Source organism: Drosophila sulfurigaster, chromosome 3, assembly GCF_023558435.1.
Source record: "Drosophila sulfurigaster albostrigata strain 15112-1811.04 chromosome 3, ASM2355843v2, whole genome shotgun sequence".
Taxonomy (NCBI): Eukaryota; Metazoa; Arthropoda; class Insecta; order Diptera; family Drosophilidae; genus Drosophila; species Drosophila sulfurigaster.
Window position 1 is genome coordinate 34,491,985 of NC_084883.1, and position 22,889 is coordinate 34,514,873.

The window sequence follows — 22,889 nt, forward strand, 5'->3', positions numbered from 1 at the left end:
GGCGCTGATTTGACATCTGAAATACTGTTGGGGCGATTGCCATTGGGTGCGGGAGAAGCTGCAATGCATTGAAAGGGTTGCTCGGTAGAGTTGAAGTTGCGAGTTGTGGCTGGGGGGGAGACGGGAGACGAGAGACAGACAAATTGTTTGTCTGCTTTGCAGTGCACTTTAATTGATTTTAATTGCTGTTGATTAGTGTGGCCAGAGTGCTGCGATTTCGCCAGTCCAAATGTGTGTACACACACACATTGGGGTGAATGTGTTAATCGAAATGGGAAGTGCAAAGTGGAAGAGTTGATTGAAATGAGTTAAAAAGAAGCCGATTGAAGTTATATAATTGCGCAGTCAACCGCATTTCCTGCCACAGCTGTAGAGAGGGAGAGAGATAACGAGTAAAAAAGAAAGAGCAAGAAGGGAGAGACTACCCCAAGCAATGTTGGAAAGCGAGTCGAATAAGGTTAATCAGACGACCCAACACAATATTGATTGGTTTGTGGAGCTGAAGCGAAGCATTAGGGATTTCAATTAGCGCTTCAGGGTGACCATTCCCCACTAATTGCGACAATGACACCTCCAGATAATGTAGTTCATTTATAGGTGTAAACCATTTTGTCAAATATCATTAGCATTTAAAAAGAAAATGTTGGATTGCTTAGTAGTCATTCAACTGCTTTGCAGGGTGACCATATCTCACATTTATGTTATTCAACTGCTACTACAATTATATTTGAAGTCTCAAACAATATTTTATAATTGATACAAAGTATTAAAAAACAATTCGCAAAATAAGCATTGAATAAAAATTTTATATTTTATATTAGAATGTAAAAACACCATTTAGAGTGACCATAACTCTTATTTAACAATATTTGGATATCTACGCCAATAAAATTTTATTATTCATTCCTACACAAAATATTGAATTAACATTCGAAGTGAATATTAGTATACAATAACAACATTTTTAGGGTGACCATGTAATATATTTTTGATTTGCAAATAATTACGCCAATATCCAACTACTCAAAATATATAAAACATTAAAAACCATTTGTAAAAATCGAATATGGGTTTAGAGTGACCATAATAGTTATGTTTTATATGCAAATAACTACGCTAATAACTTTGTATTATTGCTACTTACACGAAATATTGAAATTGGCATTCAGCATTGTCTTCGTTTTATTGCTGGAATGTGCTGTGTGTTTTTTTCCGTTTGACAGACAGCTTGGTAAATTGTAGATATTTATGTGTTCAACTTGGTGCCGTTGAGTGCTCCACAAGTAGCACAACTCATGTCCAATAATATTAAAGCACCTCTCACCGATTTTTTGAGGTATCGCATTGCCAACTAGCAACTTGTTGTTGACAGCGACTTGGTTGGCTGTCTGAGAGAGCTATAAATAGTTTTACATATGTATGTACGTATTCGAGTAGTAGATGAATATTTGGTCAGTTCACTTAAAAGAGATCTGGCGAATTTCATTGACATTTTTACGACCAGAAATGTGAATTGTGCCGCAGCATTTTGCGCAACTTCAAGGCTAGGCAAAGTCGAGAGTCGCCAGCCGAAAGATACGGATACAGTAAGCTATCAATAAGAAAAATGAACTGAGAGGAGTGTATGTGTTGTGTGTTTTGAGCTGTCATATGTGTTGCGAGATGTTTGGCCGACGTTGTCATTAACCCCAGCGACTTTGCAACTTTGCAACTTTTGCGACTTGCCGCCAAATGTCACAATGACAGTTGCAAATTGTCAGCATGGCAGACTCGGAGCTCCTACTTCCAGACTGCCCGTCTGTCTGCCCGTCTGTCTGTCTGTTGGGCCTGTCACATGCTTAGCAGCTAATTACAAAACTAACGTTTGACATTTGCCAGACAGGAGTCTGGGGAGGGTCATTTTGACAGTTTTGGAGCGACATTTATGGTCAGCCTGTTTGGACCCTACGGGGTCCATCGTTTGCTTTTCCGAGTTGATTGAACTGCAATCGAGTGCTGTTTTTTTTTCTCCTTCCTTCCTTCCAATGTTTGTTTTTCCCGGCTACTGTCTAGCTTCTAGCTGAGGTTCTCAGCTTGTTGCAAGTTTTTGGTTTTTGTGTTTTGTAATTTTCTATAATGAATGCATTATGCAGACAGAAGATCGTTTTTTTTTGTCTCCCCTTCTCTACGAACCCTTTCGATCTATCCAGTCACATGTTTTGTTTGTCATGCAGTTAGAATCGAATCGAATTCTTGTCGAGTCATGTTTAAGGCGTAGCCAACAAATTGAGTCTAATGATGGATAACTCTGACACTAGCCAACATAAGTACAGAGAAAAGGAAAGCAACAAACATGGAGAGGAGAACACGTTGCATGCACTTGAGGCATTCGAAACTATTTTGTGGCAGTTATTGAATGGTCATTGACATCAAAATGCTCAACAACTTGAACAAAGTGTCAACAAATTGATGGAAGAATGTTTTGTATAAAGCTAAGAACATTTGAAGCGTTGCTATAGTTTCAAATGTGAGACTTTTGAATGTATTTGTTATAGGTTTTAAGAGTTTTAAATCAACAAAGTCAATAATCAATCAGTAAATTAAACTGATGGACTTTTAAAAGTTTTTAAAAGTAGTTAAACACAAGTGAAATTTCTAAAATAATTCAATTCATAAAAAGGACTTTTCCTTATTAATTTTAGTATTTATAGTTCACATAGAAGTGAAAAATTAAAATTAGATTTATCTAATCTAATTCAATTCACAAAAATACAATTATTGAAGTAATATTATATAATTCTCTCTTACTCTTTTAAATGGATAACATATGTTATAAAGTAACTCTTTGTTACCCTTTAACACAATTCTTTCTAATTCTTACAACACGCTTACATCATTTCCTTCAGCTTCATTTTAACCAACCCAATGACAGACCCAAAAAAAAACCTCAAAGCTTCATTGTGCATTTCCCACCGAAAACATAAATCATTTCCGTCTTACAAATGCAGTTGAAAAGTAAAGCCCTTGTCCCAGGGATTTATCAGAGACCGACCTATTGGCATGCCCAATGTCAACTTTGACAACGGGGGAATCTTTCGTCGGAACAACATTTTAGGCAAATCAAATTGCACTTCTCGCACTCAAAGTAACATTTAACAGTCTTTCACACGACCTTTCAACTCTGTGATGAAGGGGAATTTAAAGAGAGGAAATTTGGGGAAAATTTGGGACTGTGGTCAGTAGTCAGGGTCGTGACTATTTTGATGTTGCTCTGCGAACACCTACGAAATGTTTTAATGATCTATCATTGTTGGAATGCAACTTTCACTTGCAGGGGAAAGTGTAAAGATTGAAGATGCATTGGAAAGAATTTCAGTCATAGATCGTGTTGAACATAGACAATATGGCAAAATTAACAGACACTTGGCTAACAACGGTACCGTTAAGAACTCAAACTGAAAACATTCAATCAACAAAAGAGTGCAAGAGAGCTTGAGTCTTGGGGCAGAAGAAGAACCGTAAAGAACTCTATGCAAACTAAGTGCAGGTTCGACAAGATGTTAACCCAAAGAAGACTCTAAACTTCAAGGCGGTAACTCTCTGAAAAAAAAGAATCTGAAGAAAAAAAGCAGAACGAGCCATCAAAAGGCGTTACAAATTTTGATTTCTTTTGAAAAGTTGCGACGCCCCGAAACTAAGCAAAAGCGACAGAGTGACAGGGGCACTATATGCAAAGAGTGCTTCGGGTGGGGGGAGGAGGAACGGGGCGGGGAGAAGAAAATATCAATTACAGCATAATTATGTGTGACGCACAATGGGGCAGGCAGCGAGAGAAGAAACTATGACAGCAATGATTGATTTGTGGAAAGAACGAAATACCAAAAAAAAAAAAGAAAGGGGGAACTGAAAAGCTTCACGGTGTTGAACTTTTGACACATGCCCCGAGAACATAGAGAAGATGCAGCAGAGAGCAGAGAAGAGGCGAGTTGAGGGGGGAAAGAATGAATCCAAGTGTAGGAAAAATTCTTTTCGTTTGTCATCGTATGTATAATTTAATTTTAAACGTTTTGATTGACTGGCCAAAAAAAAAAAAAAAAAGAAAAACGGTATACTCCAAAATCAAAGACGTAACCTCCACTCCTTTGCCCCTCTCTAAGTCCTACCCCTCTCTCACAACATCAATTGTAATGCAAGTCTATTGTCGTTGTGCCGACTTCAGAGTCCAGACTCCCAACTCATCGCTGTCGCCGGTAATTGCATATTAAACAACATTTACCAAAGTAATGTTTACATTTTTAACTGGAAAGGTCTAACAGTAACTTCCCCCCTTCCTTCCTCCCTATACGCTTCCCCCACCCTTTGCTGCGCTTTTGAAGTCTTGTTCAATGTCAATGTTGTGACCTTTGTTAAGCATTTTGTTTGCCTCGCTTCGTTTGAGGAATCTCTAAGCAATCTCTCAGTCTCTCTCTCTCTCTCTCTTGCTTTGCTTTCATTGGAAGCAAGTACCGTTGTAATTGCTGGTTACGAAGTCTTCTTTAAAAAGAAGAAGAAAAAAAATCAATTGCATTGTTGTAGCTGTTGTTGTTAAATAATATTGCGCAATTTCTGTTGCATTCAAAGAAATGGGCAACGAACGCAGACAGCTGAAGACAAGCTGAAGAAAGTTTTGGGCGTAGTTTTGCAATGAGAATGAAGAAGAATTCCTTCAGCGTATCAAACAAAATGAAGCAGTTGAAGAAGCCATTCGCTGGTCAATAATATTGTCAAGCTTAGGGGGGGAAGAAGCGGGTGCAATTGGTTGCTTTGGTGGGTGTCATGGCAAGACCTCGATGCATTTTTTATTAGCTGTAAATTTTATTAATGTGGCAATAAATTCAAACAATGTGCAACAACAAGAGGCAGAGAGAGAGAGAGAGAGGGAGAGCGAAGGCAGCTGGGAAAAATAGCCAGACAAAGATGCTTGCCAAGCGATTGGAGGATGCATGTTACAACAACAACAACAACAACAACAAAATAAGTTGCAATGTGGTAACTGAGGACATTTGGGCAGTGTGTCGTTGTCAACGTTGTTTGGGGCGATTGGGGAGTCTTGGATGCTGGCTGGCTGGCTGGCTGCTTGGTTGGTTGGCTGACTGGCTGGCGTTGAAAAGAAATACACGAGCGTAAAATTTATTTAAGCCAAAGATAAGCGACAATCACCCAGTCAGCAGCAAGCGAGCGAGCGAGCAGCTCCAATGGCCACAAAATATGCATAAAACACAAGCGACACTACGCCTTGCAACAACTGCAATAATAGACAGAGGGGGAGGTAGGGAAGGGGGAGACAAACAACAAGTTTGTTGCAGCGACAGGAACTAAATCACGTGTGCCGCATTGCTGTTGTGGTTTGCTGCTGCTGCTGCTGTTGTTGTTGTGCCTAACTTGACTTTGGCCAAGTCATGACGACAGGTTCAAAATGTTGCTAAACAACTTGGCCAAGCGCAAAGCAGCCTGAAGAGGCTCAGACTCTGACTCCGACTCCAACTCCGACTCAGGCTAAAAGCGGTAGCTGCAGCAGTTGCAGTTGCAGTTGCTGTTGCAAAAGAATCATCACGGCTAGAAGAAGCTGCAACCAACACGAGAAGAAGAAGAAGAAGAAGGTGGATCGTCAGGCTGCTAAGCAGCGGCTTACACATGTTTGTTTGTCTTGCTTGTGGCTGCCTCTTGTTGCCTTTGTTGTTATTGTTGTCTTTTGTTGGCCAGTTACCGTTAGAATCTATGCAGAGATTTGCAGCGAATCGAATGCAACTCTTGCAATCGTCGTCGTCGTCGTTGTCGTTGTTGTTGTTGCCAGCCATATACGTTTCTCTAGTCTCTCTAGTCCCACTTCTCACTTCTCTTTCTCTCTCCAAGTTGCTGCCTGGCATAATATCTAATAATGCATATAATTTCCACATGCAACATCGATATGACCGACCACAGCGGACAGCGGGGCAGACCGTAAAATATTACGATCAAATATTGTAAGCTGAGCTGAGCAGGATCTACAGAGAAAGATAGAGGGGAAGAGAGGAGGACAGCGACCAGGGCGGATAAACTGGGCATTAAGCTTTAATGTTATCGCTGCAATGCAGATAGCAAAGCAGAAATACGAAAAGGAAGAGAAAGATTAAAACAGCACTGAGATGCAAGTATTATCACATCAGGAATCTAATCTGGATTGCAGTAAAGGGAAAGAGAAACAGATTATGATATTATAAACAGCCATATATTTACATAATTACTCTATTTACTAAAAATACATTTCATTTTATATAATACTGATTTTACTACTACAGCAATCTATCTTCACAAAGAATATAAAATAAAAATGATATGAAAAATTAACAGAATTTTGATACCAGAGACAACTTAACAATTCAATAAATTGTTGTATCAAAGAAATTATTATTGAAAAAGAAAAAGAAATTAGCAAAAGTCATTTTTAAAACATTTTGAGAGAAGGAACCCCTAAAATATAACTTTAATTCTATGCATTGATCAATTTCCTCAAATTAAATTTAAACGAAATTACTTATACATGTTTATTGAAACTATTTCTCACAGCAAAAGAAAGAAAAAAAGGAAATATAAATGGCATTTCTTTACTTCAAATGAAATTCATAAAAAGAATATGAAAACATTTTACGTTTTTTTTTTTAAGAAAAATTAAAATATGGATAAGGTTACAATCAATAGACAGAAGATTAATATTACCAACTATATTATACTTTCTTAACTTTTTCAATAAATAAATTATAAGCGTTGTCACAAACTTTAAAACAGAAGCAAAGTATTTGCAACTTGTATAAACACTCTCATTTAAATATCAGCTTTAAATTCTCTATTCCTATCAAATACTCATTTGCTTAACATGAACCTTTTTTGTATCTGAAAAGTTAACTGTTTTTAAAAGCTTCCCCATTGATTGGCACTGAAACTGTTATACATCTGCGACTATTGTTTGCTTTGGCAAACGGAAAGATTGCATAAGCGTGCGACGGCAAAGAGTTGAAAGATTAATTACTTGAAGATCACACAAAAAAATCACACATAATGTTGAGCAGTCAATCAATTGAATACATTTAAGGCTGGATTTGGCAATGGGCGCAAATTATTTACCTGCCCAGCTCGTTGTTTGGGAGCATCTTCGCCAATTTGTATGGGGCCAACGTTTAATTATTGACAATTTATCAAACGAGGCAGCACGGGGAAAAAATAACCCTTGAAAGGCGAGCAAAAAAATATAATCAATGGGCCAAAATCGTTGCACAATTCTCATTGAATAACAACAACAACAACAAAATAATAGAAATCGATATTGAAGAAACTTTCGTTTTTTATCGAATTTAGTATTTGATTATTTGCTATCAAAATGGACGCAATTTTTCCACAGCGTGTCAAATGCGGGCGGCTCTAAAAGAAATTTATTTCGTTTTGTTTTCCGTTGTTTTTTTTTCTTTTCCCTTTGTTTATAATTAATTACTGAACTTTAGCAGCGGCGCTTCATGAAATTTCTAGCAATTTTTTAACAAAATTCCACAAATTGTTTGTTTTTTTTTGCGGATGCTGTAAAAGTCTATGCTTTGTTGTTGCATGCGCAAAATTCATAACATATTTAAAATAATTACGTATACGGCACGTTGCCAGCTTTGCTGCTGGTGTGAGAAATGCAATGGAAATTTGTGAGGCCACAAAGCAAAAGAGCGAAGAAAAAAGTGTTTAATCGAAATTTATGTAGAGCTGTCACGAAAAGACGAGCGACGAGCTAAGCATGAAGAGAATGTTGTATTCAAATTGGAATTTTTTATTAAAACTCCATCTATGATTATTACACAAGTTTACTTGCAGCTAAAAATAAAATAATACAAGTATGTACGGAGTTGTTGCAGTCGGTGCTTTAGCCGCGCCCCAAATTGCAGCTGTGCCTGCCACTAATCGGCTGGCTAATCAGCAAATAGAGCCAAGTCAAAAGGAAAAACCAATAAAAGGCATTTTCTTATCTCTCTCGCTGACTGGCCGAGGCTTGTACTTGGGCTTGGGCTTCGGATTGGGATTGGGTTTGGGTTTGGGTTTGGCATTTGCCAGCTTTGCAGTGGGCGCCCGCAGACGTGGCGACCTAGACCTTATCAATGCCATGGCCATGTCGATGCCGATGGCTCGCGGCTTGGCCAAGTTGCAGTTGACGTCTCGACTGATTAGCTGAGTAAGGGAATATTGAAAGCGCAGCTGTAGAGAAAGGTCTTATTTATTTATTTTGTATTACTTTTTGTACTATTTTTAATATTTCTTCTTGGCTTATTTCTTTTAGGAATCTATTTTTCTTTTCATGATTGATTTCGAACATTTTTACAACATTTAACTGTTTCATATATTTTTATTATTATTTATAATGATTATTCTAAGCCTTTATGTATTTTCATGCCATGATTATTTTACGAATTTTCCAATATATTTTTATTAATATTTAAAATGCTTATTCAAAGCTTATTTCATTTTAGAAGTAATGTAATTCCTTTTTATCTTTAATATCCAACATTTTCACATATTTTAGGTGTCAAATAAGGTTTCACCTAATTATTTTTAAAAATTTATGTTCTATTTTTGATGATAATTCTAAGTTTTCTCTTATTTAAATTTATGTATTTGCTTTTCATGATTAATTTACAATATTTTCACATCTTTTATTTGAATATTATTTTTAATGATTATTCTAAGCTTATATCTTTTCAAATTTATGTATTTTCATTCCATGATTTTTTTTAACTTTTTCTCATCTTTTCTTTTATTATTTTGAATGCTTATTCTAAGCCCATTTCTTTTTTAATTTATGATTAATCTCCAACATTTTCCCATCTTTCTCTTTGCAGGTAATTAACAGTTCCAATATGTTAACAATTAAGCGCTATAGGGGTAAGTTCTTTTCTTGAAATTCTCAATTTCGAATGCTCTGCGATTAGTTTCCCTTTCGCTTAGAACAATGTGAGAGACACACCTAGCGATCAGGCAAGTCTTTTAGCCACATTACCGACACTTTACTCTGTGTTCAGAGAAATAGAGAGAGAGAGGAGCTTCGACTTTTGAGTTGCAGACACGCAAACAACAACATCGAACGCAACGCACGCTATCAATTTAACAGCATCTGTCTATGATGGGATGACTTTGAGAGGGGATGGCTTTGGCTTGACTTTGCTGTGGCTGTGGCTTTAGCTTGGCTTGCCTTTGCTTGGCATCGCATGGCAGCGTATTGAATGGAGTTCGCGTCGCAGCGTCTCGTCTCGTCTCACGTTGCCCTCCCACACAGCCCTGCGCGCCCGTCACTGGAACTTGTCCTACGCCTCAGCTACATAGAGTCTTCGACTACGTCTGAGGCTGCATTTTTCCAAGGAACCTGCATGCTGCATGCCTCGAGTGCGCATGTGCAGCTTCAAGCTCCAAAGCTTCGTTCGTCTGCTCCAATGTCTATTTATAGACGGCGATGCCCAAGTCATTGGCGTTATCAAAAGGCAGCCAAAGTCGCCGCTCTGGCGGCTGTGAAAATTCCAAAAAAGGCAGCGCCCCAAGTGGCAAGTTTCTCCCCTCCCCTCTCCACCCTTCGATCCACATCCTTCTGCCCTGCAAAAAAACGGGCGTGCAGAAATATTTTCCTAGCATTTTTCTATTAGTTTCGATGATGCATCTGGCCAATTTCCCAGATAAAGGCGCAGCTGTCAACGCGCGCAAAAATAACTTTGGCCCTCGTGTGTTTCTCTTTTCGTTGCTTGTAAATTAATTAAGCTGAAAATAATTAAACTTAATCCCAGCTCGAGGCGAAAAAGTATTCGACGGTTATGCGATATGTGGGTTGCCTCAATAACCGTAGGGCGGGATTAGCACGCTTTTGTTTGTGCCAGAGTTGCCGCCTCTTGTTTGCATAGCTTGCGGCGCACGGTAGCCAAAAAAAAGTCGGTTTTTTTTCTTATTGTTTGTCACAATTTTGAATGCGATTTCAGCGCAGGAATTTCATACGTTTCCCACCTGATTGAAATGTGCCTAAAGCGTGTTTCATACAAATTGTTGGCTTTCAAAAGTGCAGCTCAAAACTCATGTCAAATGCGGCCGCAAAGCTTCCGTCAGCTGGGATGATGATGTGGCGTATTTTTGGAAAATGAAATGCTCGTTTAGTCCAGCCAAAAGATGCTGCTGACGGTCCTCGTGACGTGAAGAGCGAATAGGAAAAGCGGCAGCAAAGAAAACAAGTAAGAAATATGCAGTTGAGTGTGCTCGACTGCGATATACCCTGTACCCATTGTGAATAAAAGCATATGAATGCGGTATTAACTTTGAAATATACCAAATTAATATACCACGAAATTATAAAAATATACCAAATCGTATATTCATAATATTTATATACTACTAAAATACTTAAAATGTGACGAATGCTATATTTGGTATGTTTATATACCAAAATTTATAATATAGTATAGAGTACAAAATATTCCGATAACATTTTGAATAAATACAAAACCGTGCGGTATTAACTTTAAAATATACCAAATTAGTATATTGAAAAATAGTAAAAAAATATACCGAAGACCATATTTGGTATCTTGTTGAAGAAGAACATTCGAAATATACCAAAGAGGTAAAAATATATCAGACTGTATACCAAATCCCGATAGGCTTACTTCTAATCGTCTTGGTTGTTGATGCTGATCAAGAATCTATATACTTTATGAAGTCGGAGACACAAAGTTATAATACCCTTCTTCCCTATGACTAGCGGGTATAAAAACTGATGTTTATATCACTTTCCTTAATGTTTATTGTTTTAGTTGTGCCTCGAACAATAATAAAAGAGTGAAAAGCAAATGATTTAAAATGAAGTAGGATGATCTCTAGAGATGGAGGAGGAGAGACTGGGAAAGAGGATGCGACTGGCGAAGGGGCTGAACCTGGAGACAGACGCTGTTCGGATTTGCGCAAACTTTGAACTCGCAGACGGAACTAACTCAATGCTGAATAGAGAGCTCAAGCGATCACCCCTCTCTCTTACTCTCCCTCTTTCTTTCTCTCTCTGTCTGGTCAACAGTTGGCGTGGGCGCCTTGTGGACGATTCCCCCCAAAAAATCGGATTTCATAATAATATACTCACTGCTGCACAGTCGACAGTTGAATTTAAAGCTGCTCGTTTGTTTGGTAATTTTTTGTTGGTTGTTGTTTGTTATTTTGTTTGAAAGTGAAATGCATTCGGCGCAGGGGGAAAATTATCGCTTTATCACGATTCAAACGGTACCACTTTCTTCTTCCAGCTTCAGCTTCATTTGTAGCAATAATTATGCAATTTGCTTTGCCTTGTTGTTTGCCATTGAGGATCGCTTGCATTTCTTTCATCTCAATTTCGAATCGACTTTTGCATTATAATTTCTCGTTGTTGTTGTTTGTTGTTATTTATAATTGTTGTGGGTGCATATTGCATTCGGCATTTTGACTACGTTTTATCAGTTCCAAATCAGACAGACATTTTCTCCATTAATAATAACATAATTTTTCTGTGTATTGATCTTTTTGTTTATGACAAATTAATTGGCTGCAATTGTTGCACTTTTTCCCCCATTTTTGGGAGAGCGAAAGTAATTTATACAGTTGCGATTCTCTGTAGACTTTCATTTATTTATTTGTGCTAAACAATATTGAAAGTTTTTCTGTAATTCATCATAAAATTCGGCGACTTGAAATTTGTGGTATTGGTGTCAAAACCCGAACCGTGGAAAAGTGTGTCAAAAATTGACCAAAATAACTGAGCAACTCGGTAACCCATTAACTTAGCCTCTGGTGCGATCATTCCTCGACGACATTTGATCGATCAGTTGAGTTATTGTTGTTCCTCCAGCCGTTGACGTTGATGGAATAAGCGTCAAATATTTTGCCAGCCCTCGGGGGCCCAACAAATTCAACTGTTTTTTCTGTCTCTTTTTTTTCTCTGTTAACAGTCGGTTTTCATTTCTTTCTCCCGCCTCGAGCTGTGTGTGTGTGTGTGAGAGTGTGTGTGTCTGTGGCATGTGGCATGTGGTACCCGGGCAATCAGTAATTGGAGATGGCCCTCGAGTGAGGCACAACGGCAACGGCAGCTCCATAAATTGGGCCCTGCGCAGCTTCCTGCCACAAATATGAGAAGCAGCAGCAGCAGCAGCTATGAAAAAAAAGAAATAAACGTGCATCGCAATGCCAGATAAAAAGCTCACAAACGAGGCCTATCGACTGCCAAAGCTTCTTCCTCAATCCTAAAACTCAACGAAGCTTGACTACTCTCTCAGATCAATAGAGTTTTGCCAAGTAGTTATTGACATTATGGAAGAATTGCCAAGTATTACATAAATAAACGAACGAATTATCTGAAACATTGAAGAATATAAAAGTAACTTATTTCAAGTAATTACAGATGCATGAGCACACCACTTTTAATTGTGTTTATGTAATGAAGACTTATACGAGGGTGGGCTGATAAATATTCGGCCTTACAAAGAAAATACTTTTTTTTTTAATTTTGCTTTTTTATTTCTCAACATAATCTCTTTTTAGACGTATGCACTTGGACCACCGATCCTCCAGTTTCCCAATACCTTCCATAAAATAGGATTAGTCCAGGTCTTCAAAATAGACGTTTTTTCACAGATTACCTGTTCATTTGAATGAAATTTCTTACCCCCAAGCCATTTTTTTAAGTTTGGAAATAAATAATAGTCACAGGGTGCTAAATCTGGAGAATAGGGTGGATGGGGTAGAATTTCGTAGTGCAATTCACACAATTTCGACATGGCGAAAACGCTCTTGTGAGCGGGAGCATTGTCCTGGTGAAACAAAACTTTTTTCTTCGCCATGTGCGGCTATTTTTCTTCAGCTCCGAATCAAATCGTCCCAAGAGATTGGAATAGTATTCTCCCGTAATTGTTCGGCCTTTTCCAGATAATCCACATGAATTACACCTCGGGCATCCCAGAAAACCGTTGCCATCACCTTGTTGGCCGACAAACCGATCTTTGCCTTTTTCGGTGCCGTTTCCCCAGTTGAAATCCATTGCTTTGACTGTTCCTTACTCTCTGGTGTATGGTGATGAATCCAGGTTTCGTCAACAGTCACAAAACGACGAAAAATTCGTGTTTGTTTGCGTTAAGCAATGCCAAACTCTCCTTCGCAATGCGCAAGCGGTTGCGCTTATTTTCCATTGTGAGCAATCGCGGCACCCATCTTGACGAAAGCTTTCTCATGTGTAAAAATTCGTGTAAAATGTTTCCAACGCGTTCCCGAGAAATGTTTAGAGCATTTGCAATCTCTCGCAGCTTGATTCGGCGATCATCCAATATCATTCCATGGACTTTTTCCACAATTTCTGGTGTTGTCACTTCTCTAGGACGACCCGGGCGATCATCGTCAAAAATGCTTGTCCGCCCGCGTTTAAATTCAGCAGTCCAATATTTTATGGTTGAAAACGATGGAGCTGAATCCTTATAAACTTTGTCTAACTCATTTTTAATATCGTCGTTGAATTTCTCTTTTAAAAACAGAAATCTTATGACAGCACGATATTCGATTTTATTCATGTTGACGACAATGCAAAAGTGAATGCGCTAAAAGTCCCGCCAAAATTACCAGTGTTGATAAAACCGCATGAAACTTTCACAGTAATCGGCTGATAGAAAACACTAATCGAATAAAATACTTACGGATTTTTTAAAATTTTTTTCTTTGTTAGGCCGACTATTTATCAGCCCACCCTCGTATATATAGAAAATTAGATATCTGTTTCGTGTGTGCTCCGGCATATAAAGCTTAGTATAAAGTCTTAATTAATGTTTTCGCAAATATTAACTATAAAAGACACTTTTTAAGCGAAGTAGTCTTCAAAGATGGAGTGAAATGGTAATGCAATGGGAATAATGGGAATAATTATATATTTATATGATTTTGCATCATAATAAACTGAAAATCTTAGTTGTTCTGTTAAGACGTTTTATCTCAATATTGAATTCTTTATTGAGAATAAATTCCTATAATTTACTTATTATAATATTATACATAACTATAAATATGAATGTGTGTTTTCTATTAATTTGTTTTGGTTTCGACTAATGGGAAATAGCATATCCTTTTTAACTTCAACTAAACTGAGCTAAGAAAGAACTCAAATAGTGTTTGTCGTGCGTTTTGCATTGTGGATAAACCAAATTTAAAATGTCGTCAATAAAGATCTTGGCGGAAGCGTGAATAAAATACGTCCTTCTGCTTTGAGTATTTATTCGCAACTATCATTTTAATGTTAGTTTACATCAATTCTGCAGAGCAAAAGTTAAGTATCGATAGGGATATAGTATGTGTACTTTGATAATATTTTCAGCACTTTCAGTATTAAGTATATAAGTCAACCAAATACTGTAGCAAACCTTGCTACAAATTCAATATACCCTACTCTAACCAATTGCACTGAGCAGAAGAAAAGCAAAAAACTGGACAGTTGGAAATTAACGCCAGCGAATTGGATGGAAAAAAAAGTAAAACGTGCTGAGCGCTTTTCACTTAAACGCAATGCGCCTGTCAATTACAACAACAACAAAAACAACGACAACAATTGCAACTATTTTCAAGCAAATTAAATTAAACAATTTAATTTGAGTGCAATTTAAAGGCAAACGCAAACTCAAGCTGAACTCGCTGGACTGTTCAACAAAAAAAAAAGAAATACAATACAAAGAAAAAGCACAAGCAAAAGCAAAAGCCAAAAGTAAAATTGTTTAAAATGGCTTAATTAATTTGCCCAATTTTGGCATGGTACACATTTAACTTGGTCAACTCGTTAACAATTACTCAACAGTCCCCTAGCCCAAAATCCAAATCCCAATCCCAAAAAAAAAAACCAAAAAAACCCGAATTCACAAAAAACCAACAAACCTCGACAAGCCCTACAAAAAAAAAAGAAGGAAAAAAACAAGCGGAACGCCCACTTGGAACTTCTCACTTGTAGTCGCCTCTAAACTCACGCCCACGTTTAACTTGTTGTTGTTGTTGTTGTTGTTGTAGAGTCTCGGCTTAATTTGATAAGATTTATTTGAGCCAAGTTTGTGTTGCTGTTGTTGTTGGAATTGGTTAAAGGCCAAGCGATCAGCGCGCGCATTGAGAAATGTTTACGTTTTTGGCCCCAATTCGGAGAAGCAACAAAATAAAATCAAAATAACATTTAAAAGACAATTCGAATAGAAATGTAAACTACGATTTTGCGGCATTGATAAATGGGAAATAGCAGATCGTTTTTCACTTCAGCTCTCTGAGAACCCAAATCATTTCGTTGTGTCGTGGGTGACTGCATTTTGGATTAACCAAAAGAAGTTGGCTACTGATTGGTAGCCCCAAATGGGAAATAGAAATGAGAAAGTCTGCTAACGTTTAACTTAACGAGAACTCTTTATAATGTTTTTATTTGTGGCATGTGCATTTATATATTTTAGCTGAATATTCTAAGCCAAAAGTAGAAAAACAATTTAGCAAATATTATATTATATATTTATAATCTAACACAAATTTAGTGACAACTTTATCTGATTATGGTTAACGAGTTAACGAATAAACAAACCATATTTTCATTGGCTTTAAATAAAAAAATAACACTTCCTTCTTAAGACTAAACAAAAGCTAAATTTCATATTTTGTAATAGACATTGATTGCAATTATTGAATTAAATTTTTTAACATAAAATAAAACAAATTTGTTGATAATTTGCTAAGTAAATTTCTTGACAATTTACTGCAATAAGTAAAGAAATTTTACAATTTTGTACTAGCATTTATTTATATATGTTAATATGTCAAATTCTAAAGCTACTGATTGGTAGCCCCAAATGGGAAATAGAAATGAGAAAGTCTGCTAACGTTTAACTTAACGAGAACTCTTTATAATGTTTTTATATGTGGCATGTGCTTTTATATATATTTAGCTAAATATTCTAAGCCAAAAGTAGAAAAACTATTTAGCAAAAGTATTTATAATAAAATACAAATTTAATGACAACTTTATCTGATTATGGTTAAGGAGTTAACGAATAAACAAACCATATTTTCATTGGCTTTAAATAAATAAATAACACTTCCTTATTCAAGCTTAACAAAAAATAAATTTCATATTTTTTAATAGGCATTGATTGAAAATTATTGAATTAATATTTTGGGTTGAAAAGTTAAAATAAAATAAAACAAATTTCTTAATAATTTGCTGCAATAAGTAAAGAAATTTCACAATTTTGTACTGGCATTTATTTAAATAATATATCAAATTCAAAAGCTTCATTAGAAAATAATTGGCAAAATTACTTTTTTTATACAAAAATTAAAAAGCTTAACTGCGTCTATTCTATTGACCAAGAAAACGCACATTTTAATTGAGTAGTTTAAAAAAAAGGTTTGAAAACACAATTTGGTCAAGTTTTAAAAATCATTCGATTATTATATTTAAATTATCAATAAATACCAAATGTTTTTGCACATCAACTTAAGACTAGCAGTGTATTTTCTTAAATTTGTTAAGTACAAAATAACTTAAATAAATGAAGAACTTACAAGAATGTAGAAATTTTTTAATGATGCATTTAATTCATTTCATGCATTTTAAAAAATAAAATTTAAAGAAATTTGCATATTTCTACATTTTGCAGCCTGATTTTCCTTTGAACTTTTCGAAGCAAATCCTTGTTGACATTTGTTAATGTGAAAGTTGCAGAAAGTTTTGTTTTAATGTTTTTTGTTAGATTTTTTCAGCTTTTTATACAATTTTTCTTTTTTGTATAATTCCGTTGTTAATGTTGTGTTTTGTGTTTGGCACCGTTTGCGGTTCAAGAGTTCATTGTCAAGTCTAATAAAATGTTCGAATGACACGTTAAGTGTCAGGCACTACAACAGATCCCCCAGAGATCCCCCAAAGAGTCAATCGTTTGAGGGGGCCGCTAAAAAAAAAAAGACAAGCCGAAAAAACTAAACTATGTAACCAAAAAAACACAAAATGTTTGCCGCTTGACTGGAACTTGAACCTTAAACCAAAACCCCTTCGACAAAGTTTCTCTCTCTCTCTCTCTCTCTCTTTCTCAGTCTCTGAGCTGGGCAGATGTTTCCCTTTTTGTCAAATGGCTCCTCGGCAATGATGATAAATCGTGACTGTAGCGCTTTAGTGAAATTTCTCCCCTCCTCCCCCCCTCTTGCCCTACCTTGCAACTGTCTGTTTTTCATCTCTTCAGCTTGGCTGGATCTTTATTACCACATTTTCAAAGAGCCGGTTGAGTGACGTGAACAGTTTTTGGCGCAGCTGCCGCTGCTGCTAGCTACCAGCATTTCGTTTTGCTACTTATAGCCAAGTTACTACCTTTTACTAGCCACCTTCATCCCACTCTGAAGCAAGCTGGCAAACTTGACATTTAAGTGAATTATGTAGTTTCCATGTTAACTTTCTGTGCGGTGCCGCCAAAAATTCGTATTTTTTTCTCTCTTCTTTTCTATTTTGACTAAGTGCCTGGCAGGCGACTTTTCCATACCTGACGACGCGTCGTTGATTTATGTGTGTGTGTGTGTATGTGTGTGTGTGAGTGTGTGTAGCACTCACATTTTATTTTTTTGGCAAGGGCAACTTACCTCTTAAAGAGGGGGAAATTAGGCACAAATATAATTTATGAGCTACGTTTTTTTGGCGCCACCAACAAAGCCAAAATAAAAGGTACAAAAGGTGTCTCAGCTGTCGGCTTTGATTTAAATGCAAATTTTACAGACTCTCGACAAAATGTCAACTCGAAATCACGATGTGCAAAGTGAATGCGATTTGAAAATTGTGCAAGTTATATGTATATGAATCATCGAGTTGCTGAGAATACACAGAGATTAAATATGGTATAAATAGAGATAGAGAAGATACCGTTTCAATTAGCGAATAACAAGCATTCATTTCATTTATTATTGACAATATTCAAGCAGTCATTCATTCATTTTCTGCACTTGAGCAGGATTATCAGCTGTCGCTGATCTATATAAACCTGTTCAGCTTTTTGCCAATTAACATCGGCATTAACCTGCGTCAAGGTTTCAAGCAGTCGGATGACAAATGCCTCAAGGTCAACTCCCACACACACACACACCCGCACACACACTTGTAAAAGTTCGATAACACTTGAAGGGGCGAGATAAAATGCCAAAGAAAATGAGTTCGAAACTTCAACGTAATGTTAACAAGTTAATTTGTCGCAAATATTGTATCTCAACATCTGCAGCTGATTGTGAAATGTATCTGCGAGAACGTTTTCTCTACGGCGGCGACCTTGCAAGGTAACAACAAAGTGCTGAAAAGCAATCAGCAAGCGTGAAATGTGCCACACTCACACACACACACACACAATTAGCGAATATGCAATACATTAAATAAATAAACAAGCAAAACAAGTGCGAGGAATTTTTTAATTTAGATAATTGAAAGCGCGCAGAATGAAACAGTTTATAATAAACAATCAAAGAACGAACAGAAACGGAAACGAGGGAGGAAAACTGACGAAAATAAAAAAAAAAGCAGCCACCTCAACTCAATTATTAATAAAACATTCGCTTTTAATTGTTTAATCAGATATCGCAGCTGTTGTCCACAGTTAATAACAATGATAAACAATAGCACAGCGTGTATTATTATTATACTTTTTTTTTGGGGTTCTTTTTTTTCGCCTCTTTTCCAATGAATTAAACAAAATGTTTTGCGACAATTTGGTTTTATTATTATTGTGCTCTCTTCCATTGGCATTAATAATAAAAGAGTGCATCAGTTTGATGTGAATGTTTCGCTGCATTAAACAACAGTTTATCATATTGTTAATCATCAATATTTGATTTAAATAAATTGCCAGCTATTTATTAATTACAAGGCCAAACAATCAATTTCAATTGGGTGTGAACACAACAACAAAAAAAAGAGAAGGAAATTGTGAAATTAAATATATAAAAGCGGATACGTAATATTTCAAAGCGCGTAAAACTCGAATGTCAACTCCATAAAAATGAATCAAGTTATAGAATATAGTGAGAAATTTTATATAGCCATTAATTAAAGCTTGTCAGCTTGCTGGCTAATGTTATAATGTTATAGATTACAGTTAATTGCAACGTCAATGAATTGCGTCAGCAGATAGCTGCGAAATCTGAAATCCGTATGAAATTTGTCTGCAAATGTCAAACTTCAAGTCGAACAACATGCCAGCTAATTAAAGAAAAAAGTTCGCACGCCCAGCTGCAACAATAACAAAACTAAAACTAACTACAACAAAGATCAAACCAGGGGAAGTAATGAAACAACAGTCAACTAATTAAAAACAAAGAAAATCGCAGCAAATGGCACTTGCCGATTGCATGAAGAACTGCACTAAGAATCGAAAGGGTAGAAGAGAACGAGCAGGAGGAGGAGGAGGAGGAGAAGCGTCTCAAGTACGAGTAAGAGGCCCAGAGAGAACTGTCGAGACCCAGCCCAAATGTTTTGTGCCCCAAGTTACAGTCGCAGTCTCAGATTTTTGTGGTATCTAAAGGCCCTGCAATTTTCACGCCCCTTTCAGCACACTGACAATTGTTTTAGATATGGCAACAAATCTCATTATGAGCCCCTCCACTCTACTTATAAGGTGTGTCTTCGCCATCGCCATCGTCGCCATCGCCATCGACGTCGACGTCGTCGTCCCCAGGCACGCCCCAATTCAAATCTGGCTGTACTTTCTAATGCATGAACTAGGAGTCGACTCCAACATCGACTCTATATCGACATCAGTTGTATTTCGCGAAATCGACATCGAAATCGGATACAATGTGTTGGCCATGTGAACTTGGCCAAATCGGCGACTGTCAAACGAATGTCCAATTGCCAATTGCCAATTTGTAATGTAAAGTCTTCGGGTATTATGCTATAGGTATTATTTACCAGCTAACAAAGGTCACTTGGCCATAACGAGCCCAATTTAATTCATTTAAAGAATATGTTTGCGAACAGGGTTGAAAAGAGGGGCACATAAAGATACCCAGTAAATTATTAAAAAAAAAAAAAGTAATTGAAATTTCAATTAGAAAATTAGTAATATGAAAAAAAGGGAAATCTATTAAAGAAAATATTGAATATAAGATTCTATACCTTTTAAAAGATTTCACTATTTTTTTACTTCATTCCTAAAGTTTATACAAGATTTTAACTTAAAATAAATCAATCAGATTTATATTCAAATAAACTTTCAGATTAACGAAATTATTGAAATGTAATATCAATAAGCGAATTACTATTTAAACAAAAGATAAGGAAGAGCTTCTTACAAAACTAATTTAAATAAATGATTCCAAACCTTCTAACAATCAGAAGATTTACTTCATTCCTTTCAAAATCGATCAGATATATCGTAAAATAAACCTCAAGATTAATGAAACTCCTAGTGTGCATTAAATCAGATAAACAAATGTATATATTCATAAACTCTAAGTTTCATTAAATCTTAATGCGTATTCGAAATCTTAACTTAAAAAACACCAACTAATAAACTTTAAGATTAACTAAATTCTCAGTGATCTTCATTCAAAATATCTTCTTGTGAACTTAATAGATTAACCAAATTTAAACTATTTGCTATTAAGAATCTTTATAAATAATATTTTGTAGTGCATAAAGAATACCAATACATTTGAAGTCTTTAGACGCGACTACCCCACTGACTCAATCATCGATCCCAGGGCATTAAAACACAAGAAAATGGCATTGCTAATTTATGTTTATTGTGCATTATTTGTACTAGCCAATTGTTGTTTTGGGCCGCGTTTGCTTTAGGCCAGAAATATAGTGAGTGCTCGCTGGGCCAGAAATTGAATTTTTATGCATTTTATAAAATATATTTTTTAATGGTTTTTTAGTTGGCCAGCTGATTGAAATTTATGATCGTTAGCTTGTCTAACCATCGACCGTCTCTTTCGCTCTCTCCCTCACTCACTCCTTGGCTATTTATATTTATTATTATTTTGATATTTTTTTTATGTTTGTTTTATGTAGAGTTTACGGTACGCCCCGCGTATAATTCGCATTAACTATTTGAAATTTATTCAATTCATTCTTGCGAACACAAATTGACAGTTTTAATGGGTTTAACACATTTTTATTTATGTTTATGTTTGAGCTTTCGCCCTCTACACATAACTACAAGTTATGTGATTATCGTGTGTACTTATAAAAGAATTCCATTCGATTGTCTTTTCCTTGGCCACCAAAAAAAAAGAACCTCATGAAAAACCAAAATTGTAACGCCTCCTTTTTGGTTGGCTGATTTGGCGGATTAAAAAGCCAAAACGTGTTGAATCAAATTGTAATTAATAAACACGCTAAAAGCGCCAAAAAGAACCGCCAGAAGAGAGAAACAAATTACGCTAACAAGCCAAGCAAAAGGTGGCCTAAACCAAACGAAATACAAAAAAAATAGAGTTGTGCGGTCGGCTCATAATTTGGCCAACAACAGAAGAAAAAAAAACGTAACAGAAAAACAGAAAAAAGTCTTTTAATGAGCCGACAGTGCGCGGTCAAGTGATTGGCCATTTAGTTTGGCTAGTTTAGGCCAAAGCTGGCAGCCTTTTATGGCTGCTTTTGGCTGTTTTATTCAAATATCAAAACCATAAATTCCCTCGGCGACCACAACAAATGCAACTGTCAAGTGCAACATGCTCCATTGTGGGGTTAATGTGAGCATTGTGAGCTCCATTTTGGAGCTATCATAACTTTGCTCTCGCCGTGGCATGCAACACACTCCACTCCACTCCACTCCAACACACACACACACACACAGATACACATGCAAATTTAGATACATCGACACATTGAACTTTGTCATTTGACTGTCCTGTGAAATCAAGGCACCAGCTCAATAACAATTGCGCTTATCAATTGACAGCCTTTGATTGCCTGCCGCCAATTGGCGAGGTGCATGACCAAAATTCAAGCGACAGCAATCCGAATTTAATATGCACTATCTATGACAACTTGTTGATTTACTTTTCTCTTAATAAAACCAAAGAAAAGAAAAAATTATGCTGGCGATTTAAAGAATATCTACATATAACCAAACACAAATAGAAACAGTTAATTCATTACATAGCTACCTATTTTTTTTTATTAATATGAATAAAAGAATGTTTTATTGCAGAACAAGAAATAGTTCATCATATATTTATGAATTTTATTAATGATTAGTTAATATGTTTATAGAAATACATTGCCAAGCAAAAAAGAAAATTACTTTATCATAGAGAATTTATAGACAAGTAAGGGAAAGATTGAAGAGCTACGAATGAAAGCTCTTTAGGATATCATTAGAATGAAAACAATTTTAATAATTCAGAGTTTACTATTTCAATATTAAATAAAAGAGAGAATATAAATATGTGAATATTAGAGAATTCCATTTATAGAACCTTATAAAAATGTGTATTAATTTTTGCAATACTTCACATGCAAAATATTTGTACGTTTCATAATACAAAGTAAGGTTTAGTTAGGTCTCTTCTACTTATAATTAATGAAACTCAATAAAAACAATCCAAGGTACACATTTTAATATTATATGTATGTATATGTATGGGTAAAAAGCTTTTTACAAAAATATTCATTTTTATGAAACGAATTAAATTTCATACCTAAAACTACGAGGATTAATCAAATGCCAAGCGACGTATAACAAGAAAAAAGTATAGAGAGAGCATATTTTAGATTCCTGGCAAACACAGTGTGATAATGTAAACAGCCTGCCGCTAATGTAAAATGCAAATGGGACCTATTGGTATTGCTAGTTTCACGGACCCCAAGGGAGGAAATTCTCGCATAATGTCACATG

At 36.1% G+C, this 22,889-nt stretch overlaps 1 protein-coding gene and 1 long non-coding RNA gene across 5 annotated transcripts in view; one reads left to right on the top strand and one right to left on the bottom strand.

The window, feature by feature from the left end:
- LOC133846136 (DEP domain-containing protein DDB_G0279099) overlaps positions 1–22,889 on the top strand; it is a 151,906-nt gene that overhangs the window by 109,734 nt on the left and 19,283 nt on the right. The window lies entirely within an intron of this gene.
- LOC133843207 (uncharacterized) lies at positions 12,047–12,346 on the bottom strand. The gene is made up of 2 exons (XR_009894480.1): positions 12,225–12,346; positions 12,047–12,172 (listed from the first exon to the last, which is right to left on the bottom strand). It is a non-coding gene; the product is annotated as an uncharacterized LOC133843207 (long non-coding RNA).